Raw genomic sequence first — 12,397 nt, 5'->3', positions numbered from 1 at the left:
TTGTGAGCGGGCTGATTTTCCCTTAGCCGCTCAACTCCATACATAGGCTTATTTTATTCTGACCATTGCTGCTACCAATTCCACTAACCCGCTGCTGCTGCCGCAGCTGCTTTTACTTTATTAATGTGGTGGCTCCTCGGAGCAACACGTCGTGATTACTAAGTGCCTTCAAACACTGACAGCTGTATCTGCATCATACAGCTTAGCAACAGGCCCAAAGGAGGGCTGGGGGACCCAGGGGTCACAGTTCCCAACCCTTCTAAGGGGCTTCATACCTAAGGCTCGCACAAACCTCAGCATGGAGAGGAATAATCCACTCATTTAGTTCAGCCACACTCATGAGAGTCTCACTCCCTCAGGTCTGGGATTGCTGGGGCCCGAAAGAATGAGAAAAGCTGGGTAGCTGGGTAGCTCTTTCTTGTCTACTCTCAGATGTCCTGGCTTAGGTTACAGCTTGTACCTTTCATAGCACCTGCCGAAGGCCATATGAATGACACCATGTCATTTAATATGCTGATGCTTTTACACTCGGTTTCCAAAGCTCAGCCTTGTAGGAAATCGTTTCAAGATAGAGCAGATAATTATTTTAAGGAACTGTTAACCAACGTGCAACATAGCTCACCTTCTTCCTTCTTGGGATGAACAAATACTTTTTGTCCCATGACCAAGCCAATTTCCCATTTCCAGATGCAAGTTCCTATATTAATTAGAATTCTGTTGCAAGCAGCAACGATCTCACCTTAATTAGTCGAAGTGGAAGACAGGACTGGGGGCCCATGAAATCAATGTTGCTGGGAGTCAATGTTCCAGGCATGTGGCATCGTAGATATGCTTTGTCTCCGGCTTAACTCTGCGTTTTGATACACGCTGGCTTCAGCCCTTCCTGTAGCTGACTGCTTAGCTCCGTGTACACACTGGGAAGACAGCCGTCAATAGCTCCTGATCACATATCCAGCCGGGCTCTGGCCAACCTGGCACATGTCTAGTCTGCAATAGCCCTAAAGATTAGGCAGTTGGTGTTATGAGTAGTCCAGGTTAGGTTACCTACCCATCATTCTTTCCAAGCAGGGAAAGCTCTTGGTAAAAATCATAGACTTGGAAAGAAAGTGGAGCTGTTTAATAATAACAGGAAGGTGGGTTCAAGGGACAGACAAAAATGCAAATATAGTTTAAAAATGATACCAACATATTAAAATGCAAGCTGTTACTCAAATACTCCATATCTGTTGGTAATTAGTAATGTTTCTCTGTATCTTCAGAGTGGGGCATGGCCATAACCGTTAAATGCAATGCTGGTTTTACCAGACTTGCATGTCACTATTTGGGGGACATTTGCTTCAACTTACAAGTATTACTAAAGTTGGCAATACAAATTATGGTGGAAAATAAAGTGGGATGGGATAAAGATTATCATCAAAATCTTTTTATTTTTCACTCCCACAGTGTGATTTCACATGCTAGTTTCTTTACATTTAAATTTGGGGTGAGAGATATTGATTGAACAAAACGCCTATTTTTTTTCTAGATCCTCCCCAAAATTCAACTCCTGACACTCATTGAGTGCAAGAGGAGTCCCCTTTCCCCCAGGGAAGCTGATTTTAGAATTACACACCTGACTAGGAGTGTATGTTTTTTAGACTAAATTAAAGAAATGTTATTGTTTGCCACTGAAACTCTCGCGCCTGTCATTGATCTCACACAGGAACAAAGGGTCAAGGGTCACATGATTTGCTTTTGATCTATGCCAGTCAGCATCAAAACACAATTGGCCTTTCAAACACTTTTATTTTCTTTGTCCTTTTCCTTGCTTATGAAATTCGTGGCAGTGACCAATTGTGCAGTTACTCTGATCTTGAACGAATTTTGAACTGGCCTTCAAGCTTTGTGAGGACTGGTTTGTTTCTGGTTCCTGCTGTGGTGGGAAAGCTGAGAGTCTATTGTGTTCAGCAGGGCTCCTTTTGGTGGGCCCTGTGTTCCAAACCTGGGTCCCCAAACCTGCAAGACTGGCTGAAACTCCCCCTAGCCTGGGGCCTCCCAGCTGCCACTTCCTGCTCTTCTTTTCTGTTGCTTGTGTGCACTGGACATGGTAAGAGAAAAAAATAGTTGAGATTAGGTTTTGGAATTTGCATTTTTTCCTTGATCTTGATTCCTCAAGTTTGGTGGCCACTGTACCTCTCTGAGACAAAACAGACTCATTTCAACATGTTTCATCCAATTTTCCTAGAGCCAACCCCAGAGAGAGGAAATTTGCTTTGGGCTAGTCAGCCATCGCCAGAGGTTGCCTACACTGGTATTTTAAAGGAAACTACAATGTAACAACAATAATATAGATGAGAATGTATTATTCAGAAAGTATATCTAGTTAGTGACTAAGAAGAGAGGAAAATATTTCTCAAAATGAAGGAAAATGAAGTTGTATAGTGAGACAGGCTTATAATTTGATCTGTAACCTATTTTTAAAATATTAAACTTTAAAAAATCATGTTATACTCAACATATGAACTTTCTCTGCTTACGAGGACTGAAACTGTCTTGGACATCGCATCATTAACGCCCAGTGAACCCCTCCCCTGATTTGTCAGAGTAGTACCTATTGACGAAAGAGTTAACTAACTACTGTTCTTATATACATGCTGCTTTTCTGGCTGCCTTGAGGACAGAACAATATAATTTGGAAAGACAAAACAAAAGCAAACAAAAAACTAATATTTGTATATATTAGTAGTCCCGGGGAAATTACTCTGGACTGAGGGAATGTGGCAGAATAAAAAGAGGAAAGCTGAGAACAGTGTGTTCTTTTGAGTGGCCATCCCTCTCCAACGCACTCAGGAGCTAGTCCAGTGTGGAGGAAGGGCAGGCTGTGAGTGAGTGCAGGAGGCAGGGGCGGGGAATGCTCAGGTAGGTTTACTGGCTAATTTTCAGGAGCACATAAACGAAATCATGTCACAGCCCCTAACGCAGGGATTTACTTTTGAGTAAAAGGTGATTCTACTTTGGAACTTATGAACAGACATGCGTTTATATTTTTGAGTAATTACTCGTCATTCATTGTGCCAGGCACTCTAGACACAACCTCTCTGCCAGTCCTCAGGAGCCATACATGTAGGTAGAGTATCAGTTCTGTCTTATGGAACAGAAAACGGAGACATAGAATATATCAGTATGTTTTCTGGGTTTACAGAGGTGGTCAGGTTTGGACATAAACCAAGGTCAGAATATGACCTTCCCAATCTATTAAACCCGTGCTGCTCAAGCTATCTTATTTTGTTTTTAAAATCACACTACTCCACAAAATAAAATAAAAAAACACCCAATCAGTTTCTTATCAACTTTACAGCCTGATTTCTATTACTGCCCAGAGCTTTACTTCTATTTCAACAAATGACGCTGGTTGACAAAAATGAAAGAGCAACTTACTGCATGAAACCTGAATGCTGTGTGAGCAAAGTTCACAGAGGGCCATAGCTCTGGCTCTTCCATTGGAGTGAGTTTGATTTATTCAAATCCTGTTACAATTGTTTCAAAAACTAAATGAAAATGGAATCATGTATTATCATATAGAAGGATTAAGCCCTAAATTGGATTTCTGAGTTTAATATGAAAAATTAAGCTAACTTCCAAAATGGCTTAAAACTGAACTCTATCTCCTGGTATGGGACGAGAGCTTTAAGAGCTTTAGAGGAAGAGTGAGCCATATAAAGCGATCCTTTAAAGTGGCGCAGTAATACACAGGACTGCTTTCTCTGCAAATAAGGCTGGGTCCTCGATTTTGCCCTCAAACCCGGTATTGATATGAGCATTGTGTAATTAATATATATGTGCCTAAGCGGCCCGACGGCTGGTCGGTAGCTATGATGCACAATGACCTCCAGGGGGCAGATGCTCAATGCACTAGCTGCCCAGTGACAGCAACTTTGCAGAGTGCCCTCTGGCACTCCGTGAACCCTGGGGGATGTCGGACTGCTGGTTTTGGCTGACTGGTGCATGAATCTGTGCACTGGACCTCTAGTCTTTCAATAAAATTCCTTTTGATATGTGTTAATTCCTTGTAGATTAAATACAGAATTCTAGGGTAAATGCTAAAATTATGCATGCACACCTATCAGCATAATGTAAATAACTTACTTTCCTAAGTTGGAAAGATTATAATAATTATGCTGTTTTTTTTAATGTTCTTAAATTTTTAAATGTACTTAGGATTTTCACCTACTAAGGAATGTAGGAAACACAGGTATTCCTTGAAGGGTAACAGCTGGACAGTTTGGCTTGCCTCACGGTTAGAGGAGCCTGCCTAAAGCTAGTTTGTCACTCAGTTAACTATGCTACCTGGCAAAACTGAGGCTTAGGAAATATTCACAGGCGGAAGGGTTATATTGCAACTATAAAGTATGGTAACATCTCAGTGGTTCCCTTTGGGGCCTATTCCTCAGCCCCGCCCCAGGTACATTTGACACTGAGTCATTTTGATCATCCCAAATGTGAGAGGGTTGGTTGCTACTGGCCTGTAGAGGGTAAAGCCCAGGATGCTGCTGAACATCCTACAGTGCACAGAACAGCCCCTCGCAACCAAGACCTGCCGCGTGCACCAACCAAGGGTTTGCCTCCAGGGTTTGTCCTGGGGTGTATTTGTGGATTCTGACTTTTGACGCTGGTTCCAAAATGGGCATGATACAGTTGGATGGACTCAACATCTCTGTACCTTAGAATATAAGTTAAGTACTTTTAACTTTAGCAGGAAGTTGAAAGTAGCACCCTTTCTCCATGCATGTTTGCACTAGAAAAGTAAAAACTTTCTAATTTATACAGTATTTCTATTTATGTTATAACTAAAATGGAATTTGTACAAATTAAGCCAGTCAGTTCCTAGATTCAAATGTTTCAGACACATGCAATATAATGTCAACGTCTGTGATTAAGAATCACCTGGGATGCTTTGAAAAAAATGTAGGTATCCAAGCTCTACACTGGAGATTCCTTTAGTTATTATGTGTAATAAGGGTCAAGGAGTCTGTATTTTATTTATTGAGTTTTAGAGAGAGAGAGAGAGAGAGAGAGAGAGAGAAGAAGAGAGGGAAAGAGAGCGAGATATCAATGTGCTGTTCCGCTTAGTTATGCATTCATTGGCTACTTATTTTTTTAAAGATGTTTTTATTAATTTTAGAGAGAGAGGAAGGGAGAAGGATAGAGAGGTAGAAACATTGATGAGAAAGAAACATCATCAGATCGGCTGCCTCCTGCATGCCCCCTACTGCGGATGGAACCTGCAACCCAGGCATGTGCCCTGACCATGAATTGAACCAGTGACTTCTTGATTCTTGGGTTGATGTTCAACCACTGAGCCACACCAGCCAGACATTGGTTGGTTTTTTTATGTTCCCTGACCGAGGATGGAACCTGAGACCTTGACATATCTGGACAATGCTCTAAACAACTGAGCTACCCAGGCAGGGCCAAGGAGTCTGTATTTTAATAGGAACAGCACATTATTCTGATGTAGCTTGTGGATTGGAGCACTAATTTGGGAAATTGTAATCGAATCTCTGGTTGCATATTAAGTAGAAATTTGTACCTGAATGTCTGTGATATAAAAATTCAATGTTAAATGAATGTGTGGCTTAGGACTTCAAAAGTAAAAATAAAACATGTTAACAGGAATTCTATAGCTTTATATCATTATATATTCAAATACTGTCACAAGTATTTCAAAACTTAGCCTCATAGTTGACTACAATGCTGCTTCAAATTATTTTTGAATGAATGAATAAATGAATCCATAGTAGATACATGCAATCGAGTATTATGTTGGTGTGTATTTCTTTACACTCACAGAGTGCAATGACCTAATAATAGGAGGGTAGATTTCAGGCAAACTCGTGATAGAAGAACAATCAGAAAGGAAATAAATGTAAAATGTATATACATCTGGTCATACAGCTATAGTTTTAATCACTGTGTATTTTCTAGTTAAGTTAAAATTATTTGACAAAGCCTGGTTTGAACTGCTGATGTTATTTACAGAGGCTCAGAGAGTGCACTATGTCTGCTGCAAGAAAGGCAAAGAAGACACAACCAACATCATGGTGCCAGGTCCTGTTTCCAGAATCTTCAGAAAGGACTGAAAGAGAAAGGTGACGCTGAAAATGTACTAGGATATATTCTTCATATTTTTCACATTCTTTGCCTAGGTCCATACTCACTACTGGTTAAGATGGGTCTTGCCATGGATTGTGTCCAAGGTCTAAGTCATGCCAAGAGACATCCTTAATACGAGCAAGGCAAATTTCACTTTCTAAGTAATCTGCCATACAAAATGCAAAGATTCAAGGACAACGAGAGTTTAGAATAGCAAGAAGGGGAAGGGGGCAGGCAAATATGGGAAAGAGGCTTGCAATAATGGGGCACTGTCAGCAGTAAATAAATATTTGTAACATCCTTTGAACTCCAAGTGCATTCGAAATCAGAAACAGGAAACACAGGTCTATTTCTAATGATGGACTGAGCGTACAGGCTTTGTTCCATTTATAAGACCACAATGGGAACTAAAGGGGCATATGTATTTGATATTTAAAACAACTTATGGGGGATGGGGGTGAAGGAGGTCCTAATATATGGTGACAGGAAACGATCTGACTTTGAGTGGTGGCCCACAGTGTAATATTTAGATCTTGTAATATAGAAACCCATATGATCATATTAAACAATGTCATGCCAATAAATTTAATAAACACACACACATAGGTAGTCACGCACCCAAATCCTTGCCATTGAAGTGGATGACTGTATTCCAGCACATGACTGCCTTTGTGCATGTGGCTGCATATTAATTGACATGCCTTTCGTGGTTAGATGGGTTCTCTTTGCTCTATCCCTTGTGTCTGTTAAGGCTCAGTTATTGCCTGACCAGCCGAATATGATGGGCACGACGTTGTGCCACTGTAGGAATAGGCTTTAAGATATTCATACCTTCTACTTCCTGTCCCTTAAAACATTTAATTTGGAGCCATAAGCCAAGATGTAACAAAAAGGACCCATCTCCGGCAACCTACATGTTGAAGCAGCCTGGTGGAGCTCGGCCTCCTCCTCACCTACACACACAGCACTAGATCTAGATCCCAGCCTCCTGCTTACCTCCATACACACACCAGGACTCTCACCCCCACACACAGCACCAGGAATATATCCCAGCCTCCTGCTCACCTCCACACACCCACCAGGTCTAGATCCCAGCCTCCTGTTCACCTCCATACACACACCAGGTCTAGATCCCAGCTTCCTCCTCACCTCCACACACAGCACCAGGAATAGATCCCAGCCTCCTGCTCACCTCCACACACAGCACTAGATCTAGATCCCAGCCTTTTGCTCACCTCCACACACACACCAGATCTAGATCCCAGCTTCCTGCTCACCTCCACACACAGCACCAGGAATAGATCCCAGCTTCCTGCTCACCTCCACACACAGCACCAGGAATAGATCCCAGCTTCCTGCTCACCTCCACACACAGCACTAGATCTAGATCCCAGCCTTTTGCTCACCTCCACACACACACCAGATCTAGATCCCAGCTTCCTGCTCACCTCCACACACAGCACCAGGACTAGATCCCAGCCTCCTGCTCACCTCCGCACACAGCACCAGGTCTAGATCCCAGCTTCTTGCTCACCTCCACACACAGCACCAGGAATAGATCCCAGCCTTCTGCTCACCTCCACACACAGCACCAGGTCTAGATCCCAGCCTCCTGCTCACCTCCACACACAGCACCAGGACTAGATCCCAGCCTCCTCCTCACCTCCACACACAGCACCAGATATAGATTTAGCCCACCCTCCAGTTGAAGACCAACAAAGCAAATCAGTGGACACAGCCTGGAGCTGAAGAATGATCTTTGCCCCAAATTGTGAGATTATAATACTTGTTTAGCTTTCATATTTTGGAGCAATTTGTTACAGAATGAGATAACTGGAACAGTAGTATTTCTTTTATTATCTGTTCTAAATGTATTACCTTGTCAGTTATGACCATTCAGCACAGCCATTAATTTTCTACATAACATTTGTTAATTTGTAGCAGTATGTTTATTTTAGGTATCTCTTTGCTTCTGCAGAATATAAACTTAATAAAAGCTAAGACTCCGTATGATATGTTTATTTGTGTGGGCCAGCCTCTCTCACAGGCACTTAAAATGTTTAGCACAGCCCTGGGCGGGTAGCTCAGTTGTTTAGAGCATCATCCGGATGTGTCAAGGTTTCAGGTTTGATCCCAGTCAGGGCACATACAACAATCAAACAATGAATGCATAAATGGGCGGAACAGACATTGACCTCTCTCTCTCCTTTCCTCTCTCTTTCAAATCTATAAATAAAAAATTAAAACAATGAAATATTGTTCACAATGTTGAAATGACCAGATGATATCCTATTCTGGCAAACACAAACAAAAAGCATGTAGTTATTCAGCTAAATATTCTAAAAATTAACTGAGGGAGGGTCTCTGCCCCCAGAGGTCCACCAGCAGCTTGTGTGCACGTGTCTTCTTTGTCCACAGCCTCAGCCACAGGAAAGAAAAGCATCACCACGCACGTGGCTGGCTGATGGGCGCCGGCACTGCCCAGGCTGCTCCGGCCACTGGCCACACTGCAGCGTTGGTGGACCAGGCAGAGGATATCCGGGCTAATTCCCGAGAGGGAATTGAGAAAAGCCTTCAGAAACTGGCCAAGAAGAAGTTTGCAGAAAACCCCAAGGCAGGCAATGCGTTGGTGAAGACCCCGAGCAGCATGTGGGCCTAGGCGGTCACAGGCTGTGTCCATAGCAGGGACCTGGCGGTGGGGCACCGTGAGGACCTGAAGGTGAAGAGCGCATGACAGTTGCCAGCAGCACCTCCTCTTCGAAGGTCAGGAGCAGAGCCAGTGCCCCCACCAGACAGGATGCTTCACGGGGCTCCCCTTCCTCAGCCCGGCGCCCATGAGGAAGCCTGGGGAAGGCACCCAAGCACCATGGCCGGAAGACCTCTGGATCCCCGCCAGACCTCGGCAACCCCGGGAAAGCGCCCTGTTCCCCGCAAGGCCCTGCTGGGTTCACTGTGACCCGCCTGCTGGCGCTGACCAGGGGGAGGCAGCCCGGCTGCACCAACGAGGTGAGGCGTCCAAGGAGGACATCGGAGCCGGGGGCGGGGACCCTGTGGCCCTTTTGAGCTTCTCCATTACGTCGGGCTGGTCACGAAGTTCATCATGGACGGCGGCATGAGATGGACACACAGAGCCCCGGATTCAGCCCGCCGGTCCGTGAGCAAGATGGTAGCAGAGGACAAGCGCGGCGAGAAGGCTGGGGAAGGGTTTTACAAATAAAATGCTGTGCAGGTGCTCCGCGGGGACGGCCCTGAGCTCCCCCTACAGCCGCCCAGGTCCCGCGGCCCCAAGGCCCAAGCTCTGGGTCGGACCTGCCCACGCAGCACAGTCATGGGAGGTGCAAATCCAATGTAATCCAGCTGAATACTTATTTACACGCAGCAGAGTTCTCTGTAGAGAACGAATTCCCTTTCTTAGTCTGCTCATTGCTGTGTGTTTTCTGGAAAGGTTTACACCCTTGGTGCCTCGGAGCTAACATTTCTTTGAACCTGTTCGCAGAGCATTGCCTGTGGAGGGGAACGCGCTGCCTAAGAGCCCGTGCCGGGTCATCGCGGCCACCAGCGAAGGTCACGGACAAGGCCGTTGGCGCCACGGCGATGTGTCTGTGAAGCGCTGTGGGGAGATCACTGCCTCTTCTAGCCTCACCCACACCCCGGGCACACACAGCGTCCTGTCTCTCTCCCACCACCAGCTGCTGTGCTGGCGGGAATGTTTCCATTTACATATGAAATCTGGATGAGTATGGTCTCTCTCTCTCTCTCTCTCTTTCTCTCTTTCTTTTCATGAGAAATCATTACTGCAAACTGCTATAAACTGACTCTAATAAAATACAATCTTTTAATCTGTGAAAAAAAAATAACTAATGGAGAACCTATTAAAATATGTTTACAAAAACACCAGGATAGGTCAGCTGAAAATGGAAATCCTGGGCATTCCACCTTATTCGCCTAATTTCTTAGGCCCAGACTGGGGTTTAGGAAGAAGGTAAGAGATGTGAAAGGCTAAATGACATTAAATAGTATTTTAAGAAGCAGTTCTAATTATGACAAAAATGTTCAAATGCCTAAGCCAATGTAATATAGGCTTTTTTTAAAAGAAACTTTTATGTATAGCTGAAATGATTTGCTTTTTTGTTTGCTTGTTCTCTATGTTTGCTTATTCAGAGAAGAGATTATATTTATTATTTGCTAGTGAATAATTCAAAGAAGGCAGAGATTTAAGAAAATGATTAAGAAGAAAATAGGAGCAGAGAATAGGAAACAAGGCCCATACTTTCTTTGCAAGATCAGACTGGATATCCCTCAACACGTAAACATCTCTGAGTAATTACTTAGAAGTTCCAGAGCTCACTAAGCTTCGTAATCTTAAAGAGGAGCTCAGAGATCTAACCATATGAACATCACTTTGTCAGTAAATGTATTCAGCACAGTACTCAGCAAACGTGTGTATTTCCTTTAAAAAGTAGCTAAATCCTCAAGGGTAATAGTGTTGAAATATTCATGTCAAGAAAACCCGTTAGAGCTACAATGGTAAAATGAAACCACAAAACAAGCTTTCAAACAGAATAATAAAAAGAAAATAAACACGGGCATTTCAGTATTGTACTAGAACAAATTCTAACTGAAATGAATTTTAAATCAAGTCTTTCTAAGAATTATTAAATGAAGGAAATATAAGATTGTGATATGTTCTTGTTCTAAATTATGAAAGTGGTAATTTTGAACTCAAAGTTTGCCATGGTAAGGCTGTGTGACCTTCACTATTTAAATTCCTTTAGTTCCCTGTTTCTTCATTTATAAGACTTGAGCTAATACAGCTAAAATGACTGGCACATAGAATGCAATTATAAATTCTGATTAATATTATTAATGCAAAAATAGAAATAATTATCTGAAATGATTTCATATTTAGCAATGTGAGATCAAATAACTCAAAACCAGCAAGAAAGAACAAAATATGTTTCTTAATGGTTTTCAGATATATTAAACTGCAAACTAGTTATTGTTAGACTAAATTCTGAATAGAAAAAAAAACAATTTCCAAGTTCATTTCTACCCAATTATAAATTTATTTATTAGTCAAATAAATATGTTTTTGCTTTAAATAGCAACATGAGCATTTGTTTCAATATACAAACTTTTATTTAGGAAACCACTTAGAGGCTATGGCATATATGCATTATAAGTTTTGTGTTTTTTTAATGTACATATTTAATTATCTTTGTCAAATTTTCATAAAAATTGTGGGACATTTCATCAAATGCATAAAACTTTAAGATTTTCTTCTTTAAGTACTCTTCTTATATCAGCCATTTTTCACGAATCTTGTTGCCTGGGTTCTATGGGCTACCCTAGTCTGCCATTCCTTCCTGGTTTTAAACGCTTAGTTTTTCAGGACAGGTTTAACTGTTCCAATTACTGGCCTGATTTTTAGAGTGACATCTCACTATAAACATAATTTTTAAAAATCTCTACATATGTTCTAATTCATTGGAAATCATTTATGGCATATGTATCAGAGTGGAAGATTATAAGTACATATCTACATCTATAAATATATTTAAATCTATCAAATTATAAACTGGTATGTGCACTTATTCCTGAATTAGGTGAGTGACCATTAGTTACTTTAGAGAATGATGATAAAAAATAAATCTCAGTTTTCTAGAATTCTAGCGATTAGCCAATATTAATTCCTAAGATATTGAGGACAATGAAGACAACACTGATGACATCTGAAATATACTGCTGCATATGGTGCATTTGCTATATTATTGCATATAATTTGCAAAAAAAAAAAATAATAACCTGATCCAAATCACCAGGGTTCAGTTATCAGGATTCAAAGTTGACATTTGCCTTAAATATATAGATTGAAACTCAGACAAGGGGGCAGTTGATCCAATGGTGCATCCTTTTAATCACTTTCATCATATACCTTCAGCCCCTTCCTCTTCACTTTGTCCTAGTTATTGGGTTAATTCAGTTATTTATCTACTCAGTACATTGACCCAAGAAGCAGATAGTGGAAGGAGGAAAAAACACAATCATGCTGACGGTTTTCAATTTAAATTCATAACTACAATCAAAAGTGCACCCTTTCATGATATCATTATTAGTTCAGGCTGATTCACACTATCTCTTCTTTCATCACCCGTTTCCTACTCACACTAAAATGTTAACTACTAGCTCTGCTTCCAACTGCCTGGTGGCTCAAATCACCTTCATTGTGCCTGTTCTCTGTGTCTCCCACCTTTTCTTTTAATTG

The 12,397-nt window shown here is 41.9% G+C and overlaps 1 pseudogene; it reads left to right on the top strand.

The window, feature by feature from the left end:
* The first annotated feature begins 6,036 nt into the window (after positions 1–6,036).
* On the top strand, positions 6,037–9,349 carry LOC138993468 (hydroxyacyl-coenzyme A dehydrogenase, mitochondrial pseudogene; annotated as a pseudogene).
* The last annotated feature ends 3,048 nt before the right edge of the window (positions 9,350–12,397 follow it).

Source organism: Myotis yumanensis, unplaced genomic scaffold (genome assembly GCF_028538775.1).
Source record: "Myotis yumanensis isolate MYYU_CA2020_CCGP unplaced genomic scaffold, mMyoYum1.0.hap1 SCAF_15, whole genome shotgun sequence".
Taxonomy (NCBI): domain Eukaryota; kingdom Metazoa; phylum Chordata; class Mammalia; order Chiroptera; family Vespertilionidae; genus Myotis; species Myotis yumanensis.
This window is presented reverse-complemented; position numbering and strand designations above follow the sequence as displayed.